This window comes from Lycium barbarum, chromosome 11, assembly GCF_019175385.1.
Source record: "Lycium barbarum isolate Lr01 chromosome 11, ASM1917538v2, whole genome shotgun sequence".
In the NCBI taxonomy this organism is placed as follows: Eukaryota; Viridiplantae; Streptophyta; class Magnoliopsida; order Solanales; family Solanaceae; genus Lycium; species Lycium barbarum.
The window spans coordinates 114,803,139-114,818,598 of NC_083347.1; the positions used below are offsets into that span (position 1 = coordinate 114,803,139).

The 15,460-nt window shown below is 37.2% G+C and overlaps 1 long non-coding RNA gene across 1 annotated transcript; it reads right to left on the bottom strand.

Annotated features, from left to right (window-relative positions):
- Positions 1–3,286: 3,286 nt before the first annotated feature.
- On the bottom strand, positions 3,287–5,660 carry LOC132618537 (uncharacterized). Its single transcript, XR_009574161.1, has 4 exons — positions 5,373–5,660; positions 4,775–4,825; positions 3,857–3,985; positions 3,287–3,702 (listed from the first exon to the last, which is right to left on the bottom strand). It is a non-coding gene; the product is annotated as an uncharacterized LOC132618537 (long non-coding RNA).
- Between the last annotated feature and the right edge of the window lie 9,800 nt (positions 5,661–15,460).

A 15,460-nucleotide genomic window follows, 5' to 3' on the forward strand; every position in this document is an offset into this window, starting at 1 on the left:
CCCAATTAATTACCAAAAATATCCAAAAATGCCCCTAAATATTCGCAGCCCTAATCTGCTCACCAGCTGTTCTTTCTCTCTCCCTTCTCTCTGGCCATTTTCACTCTAGTTGCAGCTTTCCTCAGCCATGGACAGGTTTTGTCCATCCCATTCGCGTAAGATTTGTCTCTACATCTGCTTACCTGTGCTTCAGTGGTCGAAGAGAGGATTTTTCCGTTCCATGCTTCAAGACACCTCAACTCCTTCCAATTTCAAACCAAATCTCACCAATTTGGGCAACATTTGTACCAAACCACGTGAAAGATAGCGAGTTCGGCCAAACTCCAAACGTTCGGATTTCAAACCCTTTGACTCGATTTCAAAATCTCATTTTCAAAATCCCGCCCAAAGTCGAGCCCTAACCCTAAGCTTCTCCTATAAATACAAACTTATATCTTCAGCACAGGGAGGTTTTTTTTTTAGCCGCCGCCCACACCCTTTAAACGTTACTGCTCCTCTCTCTTATCAAACTTAGTTGTCTAGCTTTGTTTGTCTCTGTTAAGTTCCAGCTATCACAAAGGCTTTGCATTTAATTCATTATATAAGTTCTGACACTTTTCGGGAGTAAGGAGTAGATCTAAGACCCCTGCCCCCGTTCGGTGCACCCGCAAAAGGTCAGTTTATCAAAAATTAAATCTTTTCCTTATGTTTTCTTCACTGTCGAAGCATGATGAACTAGTTGGAGTAATAGAATATTATGTTATATTTCATTTGCTTAGAAATCATGCTATTAGAAAATTTATTATGTTGGCCGTGTATTAGTTAAGCTACACATGATAAATGATTCTTTTTTAATGTCTACTATATATGATAAGGTATGTTGATGGTAAAAGGCATTAAAATATTATTCATGTTTTGATCTTTGATGCTGCTTAAATACAAAGATATGATTATGTGTCTAGTATTTTTCGTTGGGAATCATATTTCAATTTGTTTGCTAACAGGATAAAAAAATCATGTTCGTAGGTGTTTTTTAGTCTCATCTTCATATGTGAGTTGAGATATAATGGTTGTGGATGATTTGTCATATGCTGTTGTCACGCCCCGAACCATGGCCTGGACGTAACACGGCACTCGGTGCCTGACTGCATGTGACCGAGCGAACCACATGGCTTGCTGAATCATCATGATACAAAACGTAAGAGGAATATAACGTATGATGAGCCTTTATAAAACATGGTAAGTCATAATACTTAATAAAATACTTGTTTAAACATGAGTGAGCCAAAATGGCTATACGACTCCAAATGTCTGACATGACATAACTGACTTGTCTAGTCTATGAAACCTCTATCATGAGTCTGACTGGAAAATATACTTACTGGGACAAGGCCCGCAACATACCTTTAGATGTAAAACTAAATAAAGAAATACAATGTCTTAACCCCGAATGAGATGGGGCTCACCAATAAGCTGGTACGTGCAAATCCTAATGAGCAGAAGCGTCGTCCTGTAAATCCGTACCTGCATCGTGAAATGCAAGCCCCCGAGCAATAAAAGGGGACGTCAGCACATTGAATGTACCGGTTTGTAAAGCAACCGAAAGAAACAACATGGGACATGGAATAACATGATAAGAACTGAAACTGAAAACCTGGACATGAACATGAGCATGAGTACATGTGTATATATATAACATAAGTAAAAACATGATAAGTAGGGAGAGCATTTCATAAACCGACACATGATATCACCACGTGGATACGTGGAGTCTGGTACCTCGCCAGACCAGCAGAGCCCTCATACCTTGCCAGAGTATAAGGTGGTAACATGCCTGATGGATCCATTCAGTGTAAAATTAAGGTATCGTCCTAACTGGGCGGAGCGATCCTTGTCCTATAGCGGCTACATAGTTTCAGGCTATCTGAGCCTTCTCGGTAATTCATGCAACTCCCAAAAACATGAACATAATATACTTGGCTAAGAAGCCCATGACTTTCGTGAATTAACTTGTACTTGTCTTGTAATCATGATTTCACCAAATAACTTGTAAACATGGTTTCATGAAATAGCTTGTAAACATGTTCTTGATTTATGAGTAATACAATAGTTCATAATCATATATTTGTAATTGACTTGAAAACATGCTTGTAACTTGCAAAATAAAATCATAAAGTTTCATATGAACATGATGAGAACACATGAGGAAGAATTCATGATTCATGGATTAAGCTAGGGTTCCTAATAACCATAATGGAAGATTAGGAATACAACAACAAATATAGATACAAAATTCATGTACATAAATACTTAAATACGGGCTACCAATATGTTGGGTTTAATGCCCTAGAATTTGAACTTCATGAATATCAAGGAAACGAAGCATGGGGAAGAACATAGAGATTCCCACATGTGGATGGAAGTTCTACATACCTTAATTGCTCCAAAACTTGAATTAAAGACTTGAATTTTGGAGAAGATTTCCTAAATCTAGATTCTTGAATCTTGAGATGAGTTTTCTTGAAAACCCTAGATTGGGAATGATGATTTCTTGTCTAGATTACAAGGATATACGTTAGAATTGAGTTGGAATAATTAGAATGGACTTACCTTGGTGTTCTTGATGTTGGAGGAGAGTAGAAAGTCGTTCTAGGGTTTGAAGGAATGAAAAATAATGAGTTGAACTGGTATGGATGAATATATATTGTCCTGTGAAATTGCAATTTACGACCTGAACAGTGCTGGTCGTATTTTCAGTTACGGGTCGTAAACTGCAATACGGGCCGTATTTTGCAATACGGACTGCACTGCGTCTCTTCAGTAAAATGGTCACAACTCTTTGCACAGATGTCCGTTTGACCCCCGTAAGATACCGTTGGAAAGGTATTTCAATGATATACAACTTTCATCAAGGCAGTTTTCCCAAATTCCAAACACGTTTTGCAATACGGGCCGTAAAGTGATATACGGTCCGTATTTAACCATATGACCTCAAAATTTCAAATTCCAGAATGTTCAGAAATTCTTGGTTTCAGTTTACGATCACTGTTCATGGGCGTAAATTGGAATACGACCATTGTTCATGGGCGTAAACCACCATATCACAACTGAACAGGAAAATTTCAATTCCCACATACTTTATCTGATTTTCTAAGTCTAGGATCGTGGTCAAAACTTTCGTTAAAGGTACGGGGTGTTACAATATCTCCCCCTTAGGATCATTCGTCCTCGAATGATGGGTCATAGTTAAGGATATGGCTGGACATGGCTTGAATACCCGAACATGAATGAAAGATGACATAAAACATAAGAGCTTGACATGTGTCACACCCCAATTCCACTAGGGTGTGATGGGCACCCGACCCCATATCCGGAGTCGAGTGAACCCACAGACCTTTAGGACATACAAAATATTATTAGGCTTTTAAATCCAATAAAATAAAATACACAGTATGCTCTCAAAAATATTCTTTTTCGAAGCTTTCCAAATCAACAGAATTTGTGATCATATAGAATTTAACATATAATACAGAATGACATATCGGATGATGGAGCCGCTTACACCACTGACATACTATACCCACGACTCTGTCTGCAAAGTCTCTAACCTCAATCCAAAAAGCATACATACAAACTCTGACTCGGCAGCGCTCCAGGAGCAAATGGAGCTTGCCAACTCTGCTGGAACATCCTCTATAACAACTTCACATCATCTGGGTGTACCTGCGCGGCATGAAACGCAGCCCCCGAAGAAAGGGGGTCAGTACGGAATATGTACCGAGTATGTAAAGCATAAAGTACAATAAACAGAATCATAATCTGAACAGAGGGTACAGAATATAAGTACAGTAACCGGAATGTCAAAATGCTTACTCACAGAACAGAGATAATACATGTCAGAGCATATGCCATATCCGGCTCCCATTATGGGACTCGGTGAACAGAACGTGGTCGCCACCCCGTCACTGGCGCCACAACACAGCATACTCCAGAGTAGGGAATAGCTCTGTAACATATCATATCATATCAGAATGTGCACATATCAAACATATCAGATGGCCATATCATATCATATTATCATATATCAGAATGTGTGTACATGCAACGGAATACGCGTGATAACATATCCTGGCCCGGGCTCAGTGAAGGAAACATTGAGGCATCCACGAGTAGAGTAGTGAGAAACTATATGCATCATAAAATATTTAGAAATACCCGATAGAATAGTCCGAATGACAGGTCATTTAGGAAAGAAATCAGACGATAGTCATAGTACGTACCTTTCGGATGTTACGACGGATTATGTCAAAGTAAAAATGCTGAGATTATTTGTACATATCAAAATACCATAGGATTCAATGGAATAGTTAAAACAGCTATCGTTTAGTAGTCGGAACAATAACCAAAAGTTTTCTTTTAATCATAGTACGAAAATAGGTCAAATTGAACAATACAAGAAGGTTTCAGAAATTGTGGGCCCACATCAGGTCAAGTCGAGGTGGCGTACGTAAATTACGGACATTAGGCCTTATGGAGTCGTCTACGAACGTTTCAAGGTAATCCAAGTCTATTTGTAAAAGTTACAGACGTTTTATGGCACAAAAATCTTTTTAAAAAAATAAAAGTGTTTAAGTTATTTTTCATCAAAGCATAGAGTTTACAATTCAATTACATTGAATCGAATAAGGGTCAGAACTATGCTCGGATTTCTAAGAATGGAGTTTTCCCCAAGACACGTATCATAGCCTATTACGACTAGGACATGCCAAAAGAAAGAAAGGTAGGCTTTACATACCTTATTTGCTTTTTACGCTTGTCCAAACTCAAATCCCGTTTCCTCCAAAATCTACAATTGGTCACAGTTACCAAATATTAATTATAAGCCTTTAGGAATTCAATCTTAAATCCATACTTGTCTACAGAAATTTGGGCAGCATCTCCCCTATAAATTCAACATCCCCGAGAATTCAACTCGGCCAAAAATACAACAAAAAACTGAGAATTTAACTCGGCCACAATATCAACAACAACACCAACAATTATTCATAATATTTCCAGCTCCAAAATATTCGATAGAATAGCCCACACAATATTTTTCAAATTTTCCAACCAACCAATTCGCGATATAACTATTTCATAATTTTTATATCCGTAACGAAGTCGAAATTAATACAAACAACATCAATAGAAACATCCTCCACATTCTACAAGTTAACTACATTTATTTTCATCCATAACAACGTTTACATAACCCACAAAACAATCCAACAAACAACCCATGAGCCAACAACAACATCAAATACAATTTACGGTAAAATTTTCGTATTTCTCGTCCCACAATTTAGTTATGACTTCAATGAATATAAATATACTTAGAAGAGGATAATCCTTACCATATATACCAAGAAATGATCTTCTTCCACTTTATTTCCCTTCGAAGAAAGCCCGAATTCAACAACACGATAAAACAGGACAACAAGATCGGAGCGGAGAGCAAAACCTGCCTTATTGCTCTTGAGAATAGTTACACGTTGCTGTTTGGTTTGGAAATAAATGTTGCTGCCAAGAGAAATTAATTGCACGTTGCTTCTCCTTTCAGTTATGTGCAGTGCAAAGTTTCCATAAAATTAATTCTCCAAGAGTGAGATAAGAGAAGTACAACAATACTCTGTAGCAGCACGTGTAATGGTGTGTATATATATATATATATATATATATATATATATCCCTAAACTTCAATTCCAAAATGATATAGTATGTATAAATAAATAAATAATCCATCCAACATGATAAACGGTGCATTAAATGCATGTCCCCTCCTTTACACATGTCATTCTATTGCCACTCCCTTTTAAATTACTCATCACCTTTCTACACAATTATGTACGTACATCTGTATAATTTGCTGCCCTTGTCTACACATGTGGATCCTTCATGTGAATTCTTTTCCAAGGTTAAGAATGGTTGCTGCCCACAAATATATTCACTTTAGTGATATAGGAAATGTTTACATTCTTTTAGTGGACCGTGGGTCCCACTCTTAAGGATAAACTTCCAAAAGAAGACTTCCTAAAAATGCCACATAGCAATATATATAATTTGTCATCCAAGGTGTTGTCACGTTAGGGGGCTAACACCCAAAACAATTCACCCACTTAATCCATAATTAAATAATTAACTTCCCACTAAGTTCATCAATTAATCATTTACGCATAATTAATTTTTTGATCTCAGTTCACTTAAATAATGATCATTTTAAGCACATTTCATATACTCGTTATCATAATCATGTGGTATAGCACTAGCCCATATCCTTATTTGCACCACATAAAATATTATTTTCAACTATCGTCGTCATACTCTCCCATCTTAAATCATTCCGGTACTTCATTCTTGTATACACCGAGTTTTTGATTTTCATGCTTAAATGTGACTAAATCATCCAACCTCGAGTAAATTTTCTCATATTGGAAGGTCCAATTTCCTAATCCAAAAATACGGGGTATTATAGCTTGGACCGTATTTTATTCAAATAAATTTCGAACCTTGACAAAATTTATTTTCTTCGATTTGTTTAACTTCAAATATTTATAACACATCTGTACCATTACTACAACCACCCACAAGCTTGGAAGGATAACCTCATTTTCGTTACTAATATTTAACTCGCACGCTTTCCAACGCATGAAAACGCGGGATGTAACAACATGGTTACGTGGGAGCATGATCATGGATCATGAGAACTGAATGTGTGATTACATGGAAACATGGATACTGAAGCATGAGACATGAAACATGAGCGCTGGATACATGACATGAGCGTGAGACATGAGACATAACATGACATGAGGCATGGAAACTGACATGACATAGTTTCATGAAAACGTCAGTGCCTAAACATGAGACATGAATAGCGAATACATGAACTTGAACGTGAAACGTGAGGCATGAATACATAAGGGACATTATAACTCTTCTCCAAAATGTCATTAAGCCATCATTAATTCGATACTCGTAATTCTTGCCCGACATACAACATATACCTTGCTTTCCTTAACAGTTTTTGTCTCCTACATCCAATGTCTTTGAAATATCATTTAGAATCATTAAATATTACTTCTTACTCATCAACATGTCGTATACGTCATACCCTTCGTGGGTCTATTCGTGGTACGCTAACGGGGAAATTTCCAAGGTGTAACATTCTCCCCCCTTTTTGGAGCATTTGTCCTCGAATGTTAAACATTCGGGATTCTACAAAAATTTCGCCAGAGTTTCCCCTCTAATATGGCACTATCAACCTGTCACAACAACCCATAATATCATTGCCTCACAGGGCTACATCACAATAGCACTATAAATTGGCCACACACGACCAAAAGCATCAAAAGAAAGCTTACATACCTCAAAATCTTGGTGCTTCATCATAAATCTCTTCTGCGGGCTGAAACAAGTGCGGGTACTTGGATTTCATATCCTCCTCGGCTTCCCATGTAGCTTCCTCAACTTTCTGACTCCTCCACAGGACTTTTACTGAGGCTACTTCCTTAGTTCTCAACTTGCGAACTTGACGATCAAGAATGGCTATGGGGATCTCCTCATAAGTTAACCCATCCTTAACTGTTATAGTATCAGTAGAAACAACTAACGATGGGTCTCCTACACACTTCCTCAACATGGACACATGAAATACGGGATGTACAGCAGCCAAGTCTTGTGGCAACTCAAGTTCATAAGCCACTAGACCGACCTTTCGTAGAATTCTGTAAGGTCCAATATATCTGGGACTTAGTTTCCCTTTCTTGCCAAATCTCGTAACACCTTTCATGGGTGAGACTTTAAGGAACACCCAATCATCAACTGAAAATTCTAAATCCCTTCGTCTCACATCTGTATAAGACTTCTGGCGACTCTGAGCTGTTTTCAAACGCTCCTGTATTAACTTGACTTTCTCCATAGCCTGATAAACCAAACCTGGTCTTAACAACTCTGCTTCACCTACTTCGAACCAACCAATAGGTGATCTGCACCTTCGCCCATACAGAGCTTCAAATGGTGTCATCCCAATACTAGCATGATAATTGTTATTATAAGAAAACTCAATGAGAGGTAAGTGATCATCCCAATTACCTTTGAAATCCAAGACGCATGCTCTCAACATATCCTCCAGAGTCTGAATAGTACGCTCTGCCTGGCCATCTGTTTGTGGATGAAAAGTTGTGCTGAGGTTCACCTGGGTACCCAATCCTTTCTGAAAGGATTTCCAGAAGTTCGTTGTAAACTGAGCACCACGATCTGAAATAATGGACACTGGTGTCCCATGCAATCTGACAATCTCATTAACATACAGCTTGGCATAATCTTCTACTGAATATGTGGTCTTGACTGGCAAAAAGTGTGCTGACTTAGTAAGCCGGTCAACGATCACCCAAATGGAGTCATGTCTCCTAGCTGAACGAGGTAAACCTGATACAAAATCCATATTGATCATTTCCCATTTCCAGACAGGAATATCAATATTCTGAGCCAAGCCACCAGGCCTCTGGTGTTCGGCTTTCACCTGCTGACAGTTCGGGCACTTAGCTACAAAATCTGCCACATTCTTCTTCATATCGTTCCACCAGTAAATCTCCTTGAGATCATGATACATCTTAGTGGAACCTGGGTGAATGGAATGTCACACCCCATTTTAACCGGGTTAAATTTAGGAGTACAACATATTGGTGATTCCTATTTATTTTTGTTTTAAGGAGTCGCCACCTAATTAATTTAACGGTGAATTAGGACACCAAGATGTTAACTAAGGTAAAGCTAACTAAATCTCGGTTAATAGTCTGCTTAACCAGTGTGATTCTAGGTAAGGGCTCTATATTATCCTAAAGGGAAGGGGTTAGGCATCCTTTAGAATCCGTTAACTACGGTTATCCGACCAAACTTACGTTAATTAATTCAAATTAAATATAATGCTTAAATATTAAAAAAAAAAAGTAGGTTGTAAATGTTATTGAGGTTTTAAAGGAAAAAACATATTGATGCTATTTAAACTGACTTGAAGAAATGCATAGTAATCCACTTAAAAATAAAACTTACAAATGTTATTAAGCTTAAAATAATAATTTTTATTGTAAAAATGATACTGGCAAAATATAATGATTTGTATATAAATAGAAGCTTTTAAGAGAAAACCTAGCCAATATGACATTATATCAATATAATAGTGTAAGAAATCTAGACTTGTTTTAAAAATAGAATGCAAAGATGATGAATTTCTTTCTCTTTTTTACTGATTTATTTAATTATGCTCGACTAAAAATAGACGTGATTGATTCAAACTTGAAGAGTTATTTATAAAATATACTTGAGTTTATACTTGCGTATTAGTGACGTTTTAAAAATGCATATGATAATAAGAATAAAATATGATTCCCTTTACTTAAAATATATAATCATGCTATTTTGCAAATCAACTATTCCAAATAAAATAAAACATGAAGCGAAAAGAACAAAGCTTATGAAATTAATTGTTAGTCTTCCTTAAACTAACTACCCATTACTAAAACTAAATCTACTAATTAATTAGGATTTATCTAAATTAAGAAAACAAAACAAACAAAGAGTTAGTTGCATAATATAAATTAATATGCACAAAATAAATAGAGGAATAGATAATTTAAATGGGCTCAGCCCATTTTGAAGAGAGCTGCTGCAATCGGGCGTGGAGCCACCCCCATTTAAAACTGCTACAGTATGTTTTGTTGCTGTTGGGCCTCAATCCAGCAGAAATTTCATAAATTGTTGCGGATGGGCTGGACACGGAGGAGATTTCGTTGGGCTTTTAGCCCAACACCGAATGTGGAAGAGGAACGAGTCCCTCGGACTCGTATGTGATGGTCATGCATAAAAAAAATAAAAGAAAGGATTAGTATATAATTTCAACAAAACGAGAGATCACATTATGTTGAAAGGGGCAAATTCAGAACACATTTTGCACAGGTGGGTGATTTCTTTAAATAAGTATGGAAAGGTGCTAGTGCATTTCTACATGTTAACCTCAAGTTATGCTAAAAGAAAACACGAGCCTAAACTGGGCATTTAAACCACTAAGGCAGGAATACTTTAGTGACAAAATCTGATCCAACCACTTAGTAGGCAACATATCAAGTAAAATGGATCTTAAAGAAGATTCTAGGCTAGCTTATTTATTTCAAAGGGGCGCAACTAAAAGGACACCTACTCCTTTCATGTTCAGGTTACTAGAGACTTATTCTAAAGAGGCAGTTTTGAATCAAAGGAAATAAGCAAATCTAATTTTGGAAAGAGGAGAAGAAGCCAGAAAATCGTACAAGAAGCTTAGCTGAACCCAAATTCAAGTCATACTAATAAGCTAAACGTGTGACTGGAAAGTACACTGATTATACCACAAATCCAAATATTTCTATAAATCAGTTCTATAGGATAATTAGAAAAGAGACAGCCAACTTGACTCATGTGTATTCCTACCTATGTTAAGGCAGAAACAAGTGACAACTTCATATCAAAACTTAATTTATACGAAGATTTATAATTTAAGAGACTATTAATAAACTTAAGCAAATGCTACTTCAGAGTTACGCCAAGATTACTAAATCACTCATGCAAGAACAAGGTGAAAGGGCAGAATAAATTGACGCGACCATATACACAACTTATGTCCATAATGAGCTAAAGACAGGTATTCAACAAATTCCAGCCATTCATCGATCCTTATTATCGATAGTTGAAGTCTAAATATTTATCAATCTTAACTAAACTGTGGGGAAGGGTATAAGAAAAGGGAAAACATATTCAGTCGGAAAAAAAAAAAGATTCGTATAGCCATCAAAATGAACTCAGAACTGAGCAGGAAAGGGATCGATTCCATGCTTTATACATATAGCAACCAGATAAAAGCTAAAACAAATATGAAATCAAATAGACCAATAAGTGCTCGTAAACAGAATCAAAATAGCCAGCAAGTTTGACTATGACTTCACATTCTCAAACCCAACCTTAACATATGATGTTGAAACTCAGCCAAACTAATTTGATTGCCACATCTTCATAGAACAGATTGAAACCAAAAGGGAATCTAAGCTGGGGACTTGGGAACAAGGGAAAACACACTCATATAAACATTGTCTCTTCCCTATATAACTAAACCAGGCAGCTAACCGCACCACAAGCTACAGACCAAGATTATAGATTCAAATTAAGCGAATGCTCAGTACAAATTAAACTAGCAGCAAATACACCATATGAGGGACACTTAGACTTGAAACAATGGGTTCATAACTGATTTATATTATCTAAAATCAATAAAAGGAAAACTATGCTAAGTTAGACTATCGATTACACCAAACAGCACGCGACGCTAAGCAGTAACAACATCGCATGCTTATGACTGAACTATCTCCATACTAAGTGAATAAGTTATAAACATGCTAACCAGTTACCAGCATGCATTAATTATTCAATAGATACACATGAGAACTAAAGGCTGAAACTGAAAGAAGAGGTATTGGAGATCACTACACGACAACAAATAGATCTCTTTTTCTACCAAGGCATATTCGTTTTTCGCAATTTACACAGTCTATACATTAGCAGGCAAAATAATGTATCCATTTATATTTCTTGATTATGCCATAAAAGAAATTGACTTCTAATACATAATGAAAAACAGATGAACGGGAGTTTGACGCTACTTTCACTTCTCATACAGCTTAAACAAAATACATCTTAGGAGAACAATGTGACTTAAAGCTAGCACAAACAATCGTATTCAGTTCATACTCATTATCCCTCTAAACAGAACAAACTTACTCTGAAACTTAGGACCCCAAACTTACATGACTTCATATTTTAGATTAACACGGTAGAGAAGTTTAAAGCCAAAACACACAAAACAACTGTATAGTCAGATCAACCAACCTATACTCATTGCTAGATTTAAATAGGCAGAAGACAGAACTTAGGAGAATAACTAAATCCAGCCAACATAATTAGAGAAGATAATAAAACATGAACACCACAAAACTAAAAAAATAACACAAGGAAATTAAAACAGAATCGCAAAATTAAAGGAGAAGGAGGGGAAATTGCTAACCTTCTTCGGGTGCAGCGAAGTGGGTGCGAATCTTCGATCTACGCTCGAACACCGCCAAATCCGAGCTTGGGATGCTCGGATTCGCAGCAGCACCAAAGAAAACGAGAATAAATTGATTTGATATTTTGATTTGACAATAAAACAAGATTGAAACTGCTAATAGAACTCGTATTTTGGGGAATTATAGGCGACTAAAAGACTAATATTTTAGAGCTTTTCGGGGTTTCAAAAACTTGTTTCAGAACTTTGATTTTCAGAGCATTTTTGCGACTCGAAAGCCCTATTTTGTAGGGGATTTATGGGGTTCAAGAACTCGTTTTTTTTTTTTTGTAAGGAGATTCTTGGGGGGGGGGGGGGTTCCAACTTTGATTTCTAGGGGATTTCTGCGCCTAAAAAAAACTGTTCTTGGGGAATTTCATGAACTGAAAAAAAAATCATCCGGGTTCTTGGGGGGAGTTTTTCCAATCCAAAAATCCTCTCTCTACTGACTTGGAAAATGAATATTTATAGGGGATTGTTAGGGTTTTCGTGTGACGAAGAGAGAGAGGAGCGTGGGACAAGACAAAGTGGGGGTGACAGTGGCGTGGGGGGACAGGAGAAGGTGGGGAGATGAGGAGCGACGATGACGATGAAAGAGAGGAGCGGGGAAGGGGAGAGAGAACAGGGAGAGAAGGGAGCGGGTGAGGATGCAAAATGAAGGAAACCCTTTAGGGTTTCCTTTGTTAAATGAAAACGGGTCGGGTTAAATGGGTACTGGGTCGGGTATGGTTTAAATAATGGGCTGGTTGTTTTTTTTTTTTAAATGTTGGGCTGGGGTGAATTAAAATGATGGGCTGATTGAATTAAAATGTGGCCAGGTAAATTAAAATGTGGGTTGATCTTACGAATTGGTCCGAAAATAATATGAGTTGATTGGGATACTACATTTAAATAAAAGACCTATTTAAATAACTTGTGTTAAAATATTACTTAATATAAAATATGCAATTATTAGTGCTCAGATAAAAAATGGCGTTGTAATAGCCGTGCAATAATATTTCGAAAATCCACAGTAAATAAACACTATTGTTTAATTATGCAAAGATAAATGTGATGCGTGTGCGTAAGCTGGCAAAATGCCGAAATGATAATAATAATAATAATAATAATAATAATAATAATAATAATAATAATAATAATAATAATAATAATAATAATAATAATAATAATAATAATAATAATAATAATAATAATAATAATAATAATAATAATGATGGCTAGTAACTGTAATGGAATAATGAAACGCCGGTATTGATAAGAGGCTAATAATTATAGTAAAATATAAATATATATTTTTTAATTTTCCAAAAAATATTAGAAGCGTAAATAGGTATTTCGGAGGAGAGGCGGGACAAAATTGGGTGTCAACATGGAATACCTGGAATTGTGAGCTTCTGACATGATTCGCTCTCTGAGTCCATCTACATCTGGGACACATAATCTACCTCGGTACCTCAAGGTACCATCATCTCCCCCTTGTTCGAAAGCCGTCGTTTTATGCTTGTGAATCCCCTCTTTCAGCTGCAACAAATAGGGATCATTAAACTGTTTCTCCTTGACTTCAACGACTAGAGAGGAAAGAGCCCTATTCTGAACAACCACACCACCATCCTCGGAGTCCAAAAGTCGAACTCCAAGATTGGCCAAACGGTGAACTTTCTTTGTCATAACTCTCTTATCCATGTCTACGTGGGCTAAACTTCCCATGGAATGCCGACTAAGAGCATCAGCTACAACATTCGCTTTCCCCGGATGATAGAGAATATCTACATCATAATCCTTAAGCAATTCGAGCCATCTCTGTCTAAGATTTAGCTCTCTTTGCTTGAATATGTACTGCAGGCTTTTATGATCTGTGAAAATATCAACGTGCACTCCATATAAATAATGACGCCATATCTTAAGTGCAAAAACTACAGATGCCAACTCTAAGTCATGAGTCGGATAATTCTTTTCGTGAACCTTGAGCTGACGAGATGCATAAGCTACAACCTTGCCATGCTGCATTAAGACACATCCGAGACCAACTCCCGAAGCATCACAATAAACCACGAACCCTTCAGTTCCCTCTGGCAAAGTCAAAACTAGAGCAGAAGTCAATCTCTTCTTCAACTCTTCAAAGCTTCGCTCACAAGCATCTAACCATTGGAACTTAACTTTCTTCTGAGTCAACTTAGTCAATGGAGCAGAGATAGAAGAAAATCCTTCTACGAAGCGTCGATAATAGCCTGCCAGACGCAAGAAACTTCTTATATCAGAAACTGAGGTGGGTCTGGGCCAACTCTTTACGGCGTCAATCTTCTGAGAATCAATTTTAACACCTTCACTCGAGATCACATGGCCTAAGAATGCCACTGATTTAAGCCAAAACTCACACTTTGAGAATTTTGCAAAAAGTTCGCGATCTTTAAGAGTCTGCAACACTATTCTGAGATGTTCTGCATGATCGACCTCATTACGGGAATACACCAAAATATCATCAATGAAGACAATGACGAATAAATCGAGATAAGGTTTGAAAACCCTGTTCATAAGATCCATGAAAGCAGTTGGCGCATTTGTCAACCCAAATGACATAACAAGAAATTCAAAATGGCCATAACGGGTCCTGAAAGCTGTCTTCGGAATATCAACTTCCTTAACCTTCAACTGATGATAGCCTGTTCTGAGGTCAATCTTGGAATAACATTAGGCGCCCTGCAGCTGGTCAAATAAGTCATCTATTCTAGGAAGAGGGTACCTGTTCTTAATGGTGACCTTGTTCAGCTGACGGTAATCTATACACATACGTAAGGAACTATCCTTCTTTCAGACAAATAAGACTGCTGCACCCCAAGGCGAAACGCTGGGCCTAATAAACCCCTTATCAAGAAGATCTTTCAACTGGGCTTTTAACTCTTTTAACTCTGCTGGAGCCATCCTGTATGGCGGAATAAATATCGGCTGAGTATCGGGAAGTAGATCAATTCCAAATTCTATCTCCCTGTCAGGAGGGACTCCTGGAAGATCTTCTGGGAAGACTTCTGGAAATTCATTTACAACTGGAACAGATTGAAGAGTTGGAGTCTGAGCATCTGAATTCTTGACTCGAACTAGGTGGTAGATATAACCTTTGGAAATCATTTTTCTGGCTTTTAGGTAAGAAATGAATCTACCCCTAGGTACTACTGAATTACCCTTCCATTCTATGACTGGCTCATTAGGAAAATCGAATCTTACCACCTTAGTTCTACAACATACTGTGGCATAACATGAAGCTAACCAATCCATACCCATGATCACATCGAAGTCTACCATTTCTAATTCCGCTAAATCAGC